Source organism: Mobula hypostoma, chromosome 22 (genome assembly GCF_963921235.1).
Source record: "Mobula hypostoma chromosome 22, sMobHyp1.1, whole genome shotgun sequence".
Taxonomy (NCBI): domain Eukaryota; kingdom Metazoa; phylum Chordata; class Chondrichthyes; order Myliobatiformes; family Myliobatidae; genus Mobula; species Mobula hypostoma.
This window is the reverse complement of record NC_086118.1, coordinates 50858301-50871864: the sequence shown is the minus strand read 5'-3', so window position 1 is coordinate 50871864 and position 13564 is coordinate 50858301. Positions and strand designations below refer to the sequence as shown.

General features: G+C 41.2%; 1 protein-coding gene across 7 annotated transcripts in view; it reads left to right on the top strand.

Annotated features, from left to right (window-relative positions):
* Positions 1-2490: 2490 nt before the first annotated feature.
* cep131 (centrosomal protein 131) overlaps positions 2491-13564 on the top strand; it is a 147485-nt gene continuing 136411 nt past the window's right edge. For 6 of the 7 annotated variants that reach the window (XR_010015784.1, XM_063030549.1, XM_063030545.1 and 3 more), the window contains exon 1: positions 2591-2850. The gene's annotated coding sequence lies outside the window, so the exon portion shown is untranslated. Of the gene's footprint in view, positions 2571-2590; positions 2851-13564 lie in introns of those variants that run through there. The other variant, XM_063030546.1, reaches the window with a different exon arrangement.

The window sequence follows — 13564 nt, the reverse complement described above, 5'->3', positions numbered from 1 at the left end:
AAGATACTGACCCGCTTCACCTCTGATGTTCTGTTGATTACTGCCTTATGGACCTCTGGTCTCCCTCTCCTGAAGTCCACAATCATTTCCTTGGTTTTACTGACATTAAGTGAGAGATTGTTGTCAGCCAAATTTTCATTCTCCCTTCTGTATGTTGATTCATCACCAACTTTGATACGGCCCACAACAGTGGTGTCGTCAGCGAACCTGTGTGTGGTGTTGGAGCTGTGCTTAGCCACACAGCTATAGGTGCAAAGCAAGTAGAGCAGGGGGCTAAGTACACATCCCTGTGGTGCTGGGGAGCCATGGTAGTATTGTAGTTGGTGTGACGCTATTATAGCTCGCAGTGTCCCAGAGTTTAGAGTTCAATTCGGACATTGTCTGTAAGTTCTCACTGTGAACCATGTGGGTTTCCTCTCACAGTCCATATATGTACTGGTTAGTAAGTTAATTGGTCATTGTAGATTGTCCTGTCTTAAATAGGGGGGTTGCTGGGTGGGGCGGCTCATTGGGCTGGAGGGTCCTATTCCACATAAAATACAAGAGGTGAATCTTTTCTTAATAACTTCATGCAGAACTAGAGAAACTTTGTTTTGAATAATCAGAATTGTCTTATGAATTACATGGAAATTGTAGAGCAGTGGCTGGCTATTTATCCTAGATGCCAGTATTTCTGCTTCATATAGGTCTTCTCTACCTGACTGCATTTCATCAGTTCAGAATAGTTTCTACGGAGAGAAATGACCCTGGACTGACTGGTAACTTCCATGGTCCATCCCCCCTCCTCACTGCTCAACCCACTGAGTTCTTCCAGCATTTTGTTTGTAGCTCCAGATTCCAGACATCTCCAGTGTCTCCACATATCTGCAGATCTCTACAGCATCTCTCACTCTCTTGTTCATCCAGATTAACCGTGTAGCTAAAAATCTCTGAGACCTGCCAACTTAATCCCCACCGCAGTTTCTTAACAAAGTCCAAAGTAAATTTGTTATCAATATGTGTACAGTATGTGTCACCTTGAGATTCATTTTCTTGCAGGTCTACACAGTAGAGCAAAGAAATACAATAGAATCAATGAAAACGACACAAAAAGTCTCTCAAGCAACCAATGTGCAAGAAGAATACAAACTGTGAATTAAATTAATTAATTAATTAATACTGAGACCATTAATTAATACTGAGATCCTGACCCAGATCTGGGTCATACCCTCCAAATATCTGGACCTGCATCTCGGTTTTTTTGCACTACCTTACTTTCCATTTTTCTATTTTCTATTTATGATTTATAATTTAAATTTTTAATATTTACTATCGATTTGTAATCCAGGGAGCGGGAAGCGCAGAATCAAATATCGCTATGATGATTGTACGTTCTAGTGTCAATTGTTTGGCGACAATAAAGTATAAAGTATAATTGTAGAGTCCTTTAAAGTGAGTCCATAGGTTGTGTTCAGTGATCATTTCAGTGCTGTAAGTGAGTGAAGTCATCCACTCTGGTTCAGGAGCCTAGGAGTAGAAGGGTAATAACTCTTCCTGAACCTGGTAGTGTGGGACCTAAGGCTCCAGTACCTCCTTCGTAATGGCAGCAGCAAGATGAGAGCGTGGCTTTGATAATGGATGCTGCTTCCACTGAAACAATGAACACTACCTCACTAGTTTTTATTTCTGTTTTTGCATTGCTTATTTAATTTAACTACTTAATACTATAATTCAGATTTCACAACAGCGGATCACCGCTGGAAGTCTCTGTAATTGGGGAATTGCTACTCTCTTTCTTTCGATGGTGGGGGAAGAGTTTGCCGAACTCGGGAGAGGAGGGAAGCAACGCGGCAGACTTTTAACATCGTAATCAGCGAGTTTTTGTTTTGTTTTGTTAGTCTCCCCGTTTGGTGCGAGACACCTTTTTGAGAGAAAGGGAGAGGGAGAGAGATATGCCGAGTTGTCGGGTGGGCGATTGTTGTACTGCATGCAGATCATGGTCTTTCCTTGGGGGGCTTTGCTATTTCTCGCTCGGTGGGTGGTGGGTGCCTGTAGTCAGTGGAGAAAAGGGAGGGTGAGGGTTGATGTTTGCTGCTGTTTGTACGTGGGTGGGGAGTCTTGGGTTCTGACGATTCTTTCTGGTACCCTTCTGTTTTAGTGGATGTCTGCAAAGAGCAAGAATTTCAGGTTCTCTGATATTAAATGGAACTATTGATTGGCTATTGACATATGGCGGTGATGTTAAACTTGATTCTGATTCTTTTGGCAGTACTCCTTGGAGATGTGAGGAGGCTTTGCATGTGATAGAGTGGGATAGAGTCGCATTTTTTTTACACACCAACAATTTCAGAGGTGGCCGTGCACTTGGACTGAGTCGAGAAACAGCCCCCTCACCCTTTCGAACAACTAACTTACCCGGGCAGAGCGGCAAAGACTCCCCTTTGTGGGCGCCCGCCTCAACCGACCCTGATGACGGAAACAAGACTGGGGCGAGATTGATGTCGGTCTTGGCCAATCAGCCGTCGCGGGCGGGGCCACTGCTCGGCCGAGCGCGAATCGGCGTTGAGAGAAGCGGGGGCGCCTCCGCTGAGGTGAGGTGAGGTTTGGTTGCACGATGACTCGGTTGCTAAGTGTCCCGGGCCTGAGGTGACTCAGGAGGCCTCGGAGTCCGTTTCGTACGGAGTGTGGGCGTCGGTTTTGGGTGTGGGAAGGAGGTTTTGTGACATTGTATCGTTCCTTTGTGCAGATTATTACTATGCTTACCTTAGGCCAGAGGCTTTGAAAATTGTTTTGACATATCAGAGAGGCCCCGGGCTGGTTACTTTGAGCTTTCGGCTGTTACATGAAGACTCTGCACAATCTGCAAGGCTGGTAAGATGGGACAAAACCTAACAGTTAGTAAACAAAAAAAAAGTACTATGCATCGACTACATCTTTAACAACCTAATCTTGCTGAAGCTGTTGGGGTCAGGTGGGATCTCTGTCATGTCCGAGCGCTCCAACCCAAGTGTTTTTTTAATCAATAAAACGTTCATGGTTAATTCTCTGTAGCGGGAAGGGACTGAATGGTGAAGCATGCTTGTGGATGTTGCCAGCGTTGCCTATGGTAACCCTCGACTCAAGTCAAGAAAAATATGCGTTAGTTCACGTTTGTAAGGTGATGTTGTTTGGGTTGAGTTTCATGTGGATGATCTGTGGAAGTTTGGATATCGTTGAGCTTGCAAAGTATTAATCCTCTTTTGTAAAATGAAACTGTCTTTTTGATACGCATTTACATCGCAAGTTATTTCAAATAATGTTTGTAAGAAACTCTTAAATGTAAAATCATATCGATCATACCGTGCAATTGGAATTGGTTTATTATTGTGACATGCGCCGAAGTATGGTGGAAAAACTTGTCTTATTCATACCGACTTGTATGAATAGACGTTTGACTTAATGAGGTAATCTAGGGAAAACAACAGAAAGCATAATGAAGCGTAGCAGTTACAGAGAACTGCAGAATAAAGTGCCGACCTTCAGGGAATGTTAGCTTTTCTTGTTCAATTGCTCTCCTGCTATTATCAGTGTTCAAATTTGTACTTAAGTCACAGATTTGATGGATTGCAGTCAATATAATTCATCTCAGGATAAATTTTTGATTAACCGAAACACTTGGAATATTCATTAGAATCTGATGCAGGTGAAATAAAATGTGGACTGTTGCTCACTCACCAATATGCTTACTGACAGAACTGCTCTGCAACAGATGCCATAGCATCTGTCATGCACTTGGCCCTGGCACACCTAGAAAACAAGGACACTTGTGTCGGAATGCTGTTTGGGGATTTCAGTTCAGCATTGTCCTACAGACCTTGGTAATTAAACCACTAAATACATCACTGTGCAATTGGGTGTTGGACTTCCTAACCAATATACCTCAGATAGTCAGCACCAATCCTTATTCCCCATCATCCTGAACGTGAGTACACCCAAGGCTGTGTGCTAAGCCCACTGCTGTACACTCTGCTCACACACAACTGTATGGCCAAACCTCATTGTCAAGTTGCTGGTGATACTGGTGGTGTGGCTTATCATCAGCAATGATGAGATGGCCTACCGGAAGGAGGTGGAAGAGCTCAAGGCCTTGTGCCAGGAAGATAACCTTTTCGTCAGTGATAAGGCAAAGGAGATGGTTATTGACTTTCGGAGAACTCGCGTTTCCCCCCCCACCCCCACCCCTTATATCAGTGGCACAACAATGGAAACTGTGAGCAGTTTCAAACTTCTGGGAGTGCACATCTTGCACAACCTCTCATGGTCCCAGAACACATCCTACACAGTCAAGGAAACTCACCAACCCTCTACTTTTTGAGGAAGCTGAAGAGAGTTGGATTATACACATCAACATTCACCTTCTATGATGTACAGTAGAGAGTATCCAAACATACTGCATCACTGCATAGTATGGAAACTGCAGTGCGGCTGACTGGAGGGCTTTGCATGGGTAGTCGAAACTGCCCAATGCATCATCGGCAATAGTCTACCTGCCATCAATGACATGTATACAGAAAGGTGGCAGAAAAAGGCCAATGACATCATGAAGAATTCCACCCACCCTGTGCATGAACTGTTTATCAGTATGTAGCATCTATGTCAGGGCCATCAGACTCAAAAATGGTTACTTTTCACAAGCAGTAAGGCTGATCAACACCGCCACCCACTAATGCCTCACCACACTTCTTCCCCCCCCCAACTACTTTATCATTTCCTCTCAAAGTCACCTAGAAAACAAGGACACTCCCAAGCCTATTGTCACTCTATGGACATGCAAGATATATATATATATCTCCAGGATCACGCATCAAAGTTGCTGGTGAATGCAGCAGGCCAGGCAGCATCTCTAGGAAGAGGTACAGTCGACGTTTCAGGCCGAGACCCTTCGTCAGGACTAACTGAAGGAAGAGATAGTAAGAGATTTGGTTTACTAGCTCTTCCTTCAGTTAGTCCTGACGAAGGGTCTCGGCCTGAAACGTCGACTGTACCTCTTCCTAGAGATGCTGCCTGTCCTGCTGCGTTCACCAGCAACTTTGATGTGTGTTGCTTAAATTTCCAGCATCTGCAGAATTCCTGTTGTTTGCGTTTTATATATATACATACACACACACACACACACACACACACACACACACACACACACACACACACATATATATATCTATATATATCTTCACTATCTCAAGTATTCATATTTATTGTTTATATTGTTTATTTTTATCATTGTGTTCTTCATCTGATTGTTTTTTTTGTGCTGCATTGAATTCAGAGTAACAGATATGTTGATTTCCTTTACAATTGTGTACTGGAAATGTCATTAACTAGTCTTGAATCTTGCTGAATGTTTATACCCCTCCACCTGTCATGAAGTGAACTTTACTGTGATTCATTACAAGTTGAAGGAAGCTGTAAAAAACCTAATGTGTGTGTTACTGAACTGGAAAGCAAACGACTGTAGATGCTGAAAATCTCAGGGAAAAATAACAGAATATACTGGAATAATTTAGCAGGTCAATTTGCAGCCTTGAAGAGAGAAATCTGATGAAGTGTCCTGTACCAAAATATTAACAGCCTCTCTCTCCACTGTTTGACATAGTGAGTATTTCCGGAATTTTTAAAAAAGTCTATTGCAATTTTCTTGAAGGTATTATCCTCAAATGACTACTGAAATAAACTGAATTTATAATTTACATGAAGCTAATAGCCTTTGAAATTTGCATGAAAATACATTGCAGGGGTTAGTTAAGTGTCCTAAAGCAGCATCAAACTGGCATACATAACGGTGATGACTGAGGAGGTTCAGAAGAATGATCCTGGGAATGAAACGTATACTGAGCATTTAGTGGCTTTGGGCTTGTACATGTTGGAGTGTAGAAGAATGAAGTGAGTGAATACCATTGAAACGTATCGAATATTGAAAGGCCTAGGTAGAGTGGATGTTTCCTGTAATGGGGGACTCTAGGACCAGAGTACACAGCTTCAGAATAGAAGGATGTCCATTTAAAACAGATGAGGAGGATTTTTTATAGCCAGAGGGTGGTGGATCTATGGAATTCATTACCATAGGTTTTTGTGGAGGCTAAGTCATTGGGTATATTTAAAGCAGAGGTTGATGGTTCTTGATTAGTAAGGGTGTCAAAGGTTATGGGGAGAAGGCGGGAGAATGGGGTTGAGAGAGATAATAAATTAGCCATGATGGAATGGTGGAGCAGACTTGATGGGGCAAATGGCGTAATTCTGCTCCTATGTCTTATGGTTTATTGCAAGAAAAACTTTACTTAGCATTACATTGGGATGTCCTGAGTTAGACAAAGCAATTTATAAATAAGTCATTTACTTCTTTACAACTTTATTTACTTTTACTTTTTACCTCTTCTTGCCCGGCTTTCCTCTAAGAATGACAAAAGCATTCATGATATCTAAACCCTTACTTGCTTTGGAAAAACGTAAATTTATAAAATTTTATATTGTTTCAGAAGGATGTGTAGGCATGAGTCCATTGGGATGAGTGGTTGCTGTATTGCCATTAATGGGCTGTCCATTAAATTTTCAGCATTGAGCAAGATATTAACCCCATTGAAATGAAAAACTTTGTTCAATTATCTCAAACAGCCAATACAAAGATCCTTCGCAGGTGGTAATAGCAAAGTTTTAAGCCTGTGACTCAGCAGCTTTTCTTTTGAGACTCTTGATTGGCAGAGGCAACATCTGTAAAGAGACAAGATGACACACTGTGCCCCAAAAGTGGCCAGATTTTAGAAACTAAAAACAAATCAAAAATATCTCAGAAATACAGTATTAAAATAGAGCATGGTGTAAATAAATTTGCTTTTTAAAAAACATAGCAAAGTTAGAATTTTGGATGTTACTGACGAAGGGTCTAAATTAAATCTTTCATATCACTACTGATGAACTATGATAATGTTCTTGCAAATCACCCTGGGATGTTTTACTGTGTTAAGTGCATTTTATTGTCAAAGTTGCAAGCGATTTGGATCCGGCATCCTACAACCAGGGGTGAGATAAATGATTAATTTGTTTGCTTTGGTGAATCCTGGATCAGTCTCTACAGCCACCTGAGGATTCACCAATAGACAGCCCCTTAGAACATCATACTCGACTTGAGTGATTGCACTACTATTATTTGATAAATCTTAATATTACCAAGCTGCTTTATCCTTCCATGAATACTACTTCCACCTGCATGTACAGTTTGGATTTTCAGTAGAAGTTCTATGCAAACGTTATCTGATGTAGTGATGCAATACTTATAAGTATACTGGTAATGTTGGCTCACATTTATGTCCCTGAATCATGGAATGGGACTTGAACCTTCACTAGATGTATTTAAGATACAGTTAGATAGGTTTTTACATAGTAAGGGAACTAAGAGTTATGGGGAAAAGACAGGTAGATGGAGCTGAGTTTATGGACAGATCAGCTGTGATCTTATTGAATGTCGGGGCAGGCTCGATGGGCCGGTTGGCCTACTCCTGCTCCTATTCTTATGTAACCTGTAATCTAATAACATAGTGACAAGATGTTATTATTGAACCAAGACTGACACATGAACTTTTTCCAAATTTTTTTTCTTGTAGAGCAGTCTTTTTAACTTGCCATGATCTTAAGCAGCTTCCAGCAGGTTTTAGTATGTTCTTTTTTGCTGGAGTTATTGTCTACATTGAACAATGCTTTTAGCATCAAGAAGTTTTGTAGAATGTAATGAGATCCTGGCAAATAAATGTCTAAAAATTAAATTGAATCTCCTTCTGGTTTTCCAAGGAGGCTATTAACTGACTTCATTTTAAGTAAGTTAATAGTCCACTTGGAAATAATGGAAGAGATGTGTTATTTTGTAACCTGTGCATTCGTTTCACAGAATCATATAAACATACAGCCCATCATACCAATGCTGACTGTAATGCCTATCTATGTAATCCCATTTACCAGCAATTAAATTCATATCTCTCTATTCTATTCCTGGCAGAGGAACTGAACAAGTATTTTGTATCAGTCTTCACTGAGGAAGACAGCAGGATACCGGACACTCAAGGGTGGCAGGGAAGAGAAGTGTGCGCAGTCACAATTATGACAGAGAAAGTACTCAGGAAGCTGAATAGGCTAAAGGTCGATAAATCTCCTGGACCAGATGGAATGCACCCTCGTGTTCTGAAGGAAGTAGCTGTGGAGATTGCGGAGGCATTAGCGATGATCTTTCAAAAGTCAATAGATTCTGGCATTGTTCCGGAGGACTGGAAGATTGCAAATGTCACTCCGCTATTTAAGAAGGGGGCAAGGAAGCAAAAAGGAAATTATAGACTTGTTAGCTTGACGTCGGTGGTTGGGAAGTTGTTGGAGTCGATTGTCAAGGATGAGGTTACAGAGTACCTGGAGGCATATCACAAGATAGGCAGAACTCAGCATGGATTCCTTAAAGGAAAATCCTGCCTGATAAACCTATTACAATTTTTTGAGGAAATTACCAGTAGGCTAGACAAGGGAGATGCAGTGGATGTTGTATATTTGGATTTTCAGAAGGCCTTTGACAAGGTACCACACATGAGGCTGCTTAAGATAAGAGCCCATGGAATTACAGGAAAGTTACATACGTGGATAGAGCGTTGGCTGATTGGCAGGAAACAGAGAGTGGGAATAAAGGGATCCTATTCTGGTTGGCTGCCGGTTAACAGTGGTGTTCCACAGGGGTCTGTGTTGGGGCCGCTTCTTTTTAGATTGTACATCAACGATTTGGATTATGGAATAGAGGGCTTTGTGGCTAAGCTTGCTGACGATACGAAGATAGGTGGAGGGGCCGGTAGTGCTGAGGAAACGGAGAGTCTGCAGAGAGACTTGGATAGATTGGAAGAATGGGCAGAGAAGTGGCAAATGAAGTACAATGTTGGAAAGTGTATGGTTATGCACTTTGGCAGAAAAAATAAACGGGCGGACTATTATTTAAATGGGGAAAGAATTCAAAGTTCTGAGATGCAATGGGACTTGGGAGTCCTCATACAGGATTCCCTTAAAGTTAACCTCCAGGTTGAGTCGGTAGTGAAGAAGGCGAATGCAATGTTGACATTCATTTCTAGAGGAATAGAGTATAGGAGCAGGGATGTGATGTTGAGGCTCTATAAGGCGCTGGTGAGATCTCACTTGGAGTACTGTGGGCAGTTTTGGTCTCCTTATTTAAGAAAGGATGTGCTGACGTTGAAGAGGGTACAGAGAAGATTCACTAGAATGATTCCGGGAATGAGAGGGTTAACATATGAGGAACGTTTGTCCGCTCTTGGACTGTATTCCTTGGAGTTTCGAAGAATGAGGGGAGACCTCATAGAAACATTTCGAATGTTAAAAGGCATGGACAGAGTGGATGTGGCAAAGTCGTTTCCCATGATGGGGGAGTCCAGTATGAGAGGGCATGACTTCAGGATTGAAGGGCGCCCTTTCAGAACAGAAATGCAAAAAGATTTTTTTTAGTCAGAGGGTGGTGAATCTATGGAATTTGTTGCCACGGGCAGCAGTGGAGGCCAAGTCATTGGGTGTCTTTAAGGCAGAGATTGATAGGTATCTGAGTAGCCAGGGCATCAAAGGTTATGGTGAGAAGGCGGGGCAGTGGGACTAAATAGGATAAAATGGATCAGCTCATGATAAAATGGCGGAGCAGACTCGATGGGCCGAATCGCCTACTTCTGCTCCTTTGTCTTATGGTCTTATGGTCTTTCTAAATAGCAGCCTAAATGTTTTTTTTACTACCTCTCTGGCAGCTCTTCAAAGTATTCATCACTTCCTGTGTGTGGGGAAAAATGCTCCTCAGATCTTATTTATAGTTCTCCCCTCTCTTAAACCTATGCCCTTACATTCTAGACTCCCCTGCCCTGAGAAGATGATTCTGACTATTCTAGCTATGCCCCTCATTAGATTGTTGGAGTTTAGTCCACATGTTTTTGAAGAAGGCAAGACAGATTGAGAAGACCATTTAAAAATTAAGTTTTGGCTTTGTTAATCTAGTGCAAAAACGAAACTGTGTTTAAAGCTTTGCAAATTGTGGCTAGAACTTAACGTACTCATTTCAGAATACTCCTGTTTAGGAACTGTTAGTTTTTTAGGAAATAACACAGAAGAAATGAATTGTACCAAGAATGAGAGATTTCAGTTTGCGCAAAGACTAGATAAGGTGAAGTTCTTAAAGTAGAATGTTTAAAAGAGAATCTATTAACTCAATGGTATGAATTTGGCAGAGTAATGAGGTGAATCTGTAGCCCAGTGGCAGCAGGGTTGATGACCCAGAGCATATATAATGATCAGCAAAAGGTTTAAGCTGCCATGTGGAAATGTTTTCTTTTAATACAAAAAAATATCATGGCTGAAAATGCACTTCCTGAAATGATAGTGGAGGAAGATTCAATAATTGTGTACACATATTCTTGATAGGTTACACATGCTCTCACATAGCCGCACTTTTTATTCTGTGGACCAGTGATAATGCTATTTTTGTTAGTTCCTTCTGTTCACTTTATGAAGTTTGGGGGGGGGGGGGTTGTAGCAGGTGGGAGTGGAGGAAGCTAATCCATGTCTCTGTTCAATATGCTTTCTGCCATTTTCCAGATAAAAAAACTATAGTTTTTGGCAACATTTTAATATTTTTTGAATATAGTTCATACAATCTTTGATGCCAGGTACTATTTTGATTCTTTGATAAGAATGTAGAATAAATTCTTATTTTGTTTTCTAAATCAAAGCTACATTTCTCTTTGATGCTTCTAATTTCCTACTTAATCCTTTTGGAACAGTTAAACCCATTGCACTAGTAGGCATTTCAAATAGCTTATTGTATTATATTTGACACAAATAGCAATTTCGTGTGCCGTTGCTGATGTAACAACCCTCTTTTAGGGATTGCTTTGCTGGAGAATGTTTGTGACCCTAGTGACAGTAAAGAAGACAAATGAACTTTATTCATTGGCTTGGGTGAATTGTTTAGGGTGGAATTTAACTAATAACAAAAGATTGCTAATTTAATAACATTGATGCTCTTTAGTGGATTATTAACATGAATTCTAAACTTGTCCTTGTTTCTCACTTTGTCTACAATAAAGCTGTTAAGTCTGTATGCTTGGGACTTTGGTGCTAAATTAGCATATTTACCAAATATTTGTTATTTGTATCAATATCCCAGTTCACTTTTCTTTGTATATTACATAGCAGAGTAGTAAATTTACCAGTGAGCCATGTAAATTTAAAGCCAGCTCAGGAAACAAGACCCTGGTTAGTTTCATGGAAGGGCAGGAAACAAGTGAGTGATGTTCATTAGAGTGCCAGTAAAGAAATGTTGCCAAGCCATCACAATTTTGGAATAGTTTGCTAGCGGATTATTGGGATTCTGCTTTACTTTTGGATTTAAGGACCATCGTTTTTGAACCCACACTATAGCCACCTGACAGTGATCCTCAAAATTGCCTAAAATAACAATACCTTTGTTTTAAGTATGCTGACTGGCCTGAGGTAGCCCAAATTAGTTGGGCCTGAAAGGGTCATTGAGAAGGCGTTTTATATGAAGAATACCAAAACATGGAGTAAAGTTCTCTAATAAAGAGTTGAAAATGTAATTTTTAATCTGAATTGTTCTGCAGTATATTTAAGCAACAGCTGCAGAAATTTTAAGATGTCTTCAGATTTCTAGTCAAAGTTTGTGGTGTTTCAAGAACCTTTGTTTGGGCCATTTTAAGCAGAAAAGAATGAGTGAAATTTTCTGAAGTAAAAACACGAACAATGGTAAGTGTTTTGACTTCTGTCATAAATTTTGACTTGGATTACCTTGTGGTTGATATTGTTGACTTATTATTCATGAATTTGGCAAGCCTTCAGATGTTTCCTGGTGCCTGATACAGCACTTAAGGAGCTTAAGGCTCCTTAAATTGTGGTTGATCGTTTGCTCTACGTTCTTTCACCATATCGCTTGTTCCTGCAGTATGCAGACATCTCAGTCATAGAGTCATACAGCACGGGCTTTTTGGCTCACTTATCACTACAGATCAAGTTCAGGTTTAATTATCATTCAGCCATACGTGAATACAGCCAAGCGAAACAGCTTTCCTCTGGGGTCAAGATTCCTCTGTGGGTGCCATGGTAACGTAGCGGCTAGCACAATGCTACTACAGCTCGGGATGTCTGGAGTTAAAGTTCTCTAAGGAGTCTCTGTACTTCCTCCCAGTGGAACGCATGGGTTTTCCTTGGGTGCTCTGGTTTCCTTCCATAGTCCAAAGCCATACCGGGTAGGTTAATTGGTCATTGTAAATTGTCCCATGATGAGGTTAGGGTTAATTGGAGGTTGTGGGTTTGTTCAAAGGACTGGAAGGGCTGTATTGCTCAATAAATAAACACAGTACCTACAGTCATACACGGCACGGCACACATAGCACATATATGATAGCAGTAAACAGTAGTCACACAAAAAAAATATATAGCCCAAGTTCCTGAGTGAGATGTTCTGTTAATTGACGGTGCATAGGTGTTGTCGGCAAGAAGAAGCAGTTCTCAGCAGCCCACAGATGATCATACTGTATGCCAGCACTCAATCCAGCTTGTCTTCCTCTGAGTGAACACCGGAGGGCAGCATTGATAGGAGGGGGCCATCCCCCAACCCAGCATGGACACTGTGCCACACCGCCTGTGTCATCTCCCCTTCTGGACTGCTGCAACAGGCAAGCCCACGGCATGAGGACCCGTCCTCAGTACAACCAAAGCTGTGCAGCTCCCCCACTGGAGGTCTCGTCAGTAAACCAGAGAACTGGGTTTGCACTATTTTACATTATCAATGTCTAGCAAGGTCTTGCTATCACAAGAAAAACATCCAGGCCAATCCCTCGCTGTTAGACTGCACACAGCCTTTGAGCACAGACTCCGATGCCTCTCTGGAGCAGGCAGCAACACAATCCACTCCAAGTCTAGCTCCTCTACTATCGAGCATCTCACTGATGGGGTAGACCTGCAGGACCTGAAGCTCTTAATGTTCAGCAGTATGTTACGATTGTAAAAAAATGTTTTAAAAAGGACAAAAGGACCTTTGGTTGGTCCTGGAGAGGCTGCTGTATCTGAGCACACCACCGTCTTACTGGATCAAGTGCCGATCTGTGCTGATCCTGTTTACCAACACATAAACACAGGAGATTCTGCAGATACGGGAAATCCAAAATGCTGGAAGAACTCAGCAGGTCAGGCAGCATCTATGGAGAGGAATAAACAATTACTATTTTGGAATGAGATCCTTTATCAGGAGTCTTAATTTATTAAACTTTTTTGTGGAGCTATGATTAAAGTGGAAAGATGCAACAAAACATTTTAGATAATGACACAAGTTAATTAGTAATCTCAGATTAGGGAATCCATTTAAGGAAAAACTAAATGCAACATGATAGAATTGAGTACGAGCATAACACCTTTCCGATGGAAACATGAGTCCTGAGAAAACTAATTGTATGTGCATGGAAAGAATTTCCAAGGTACTTTGATACATTAGTGAATAAACTTCATATAGACCTACACTTGGTTC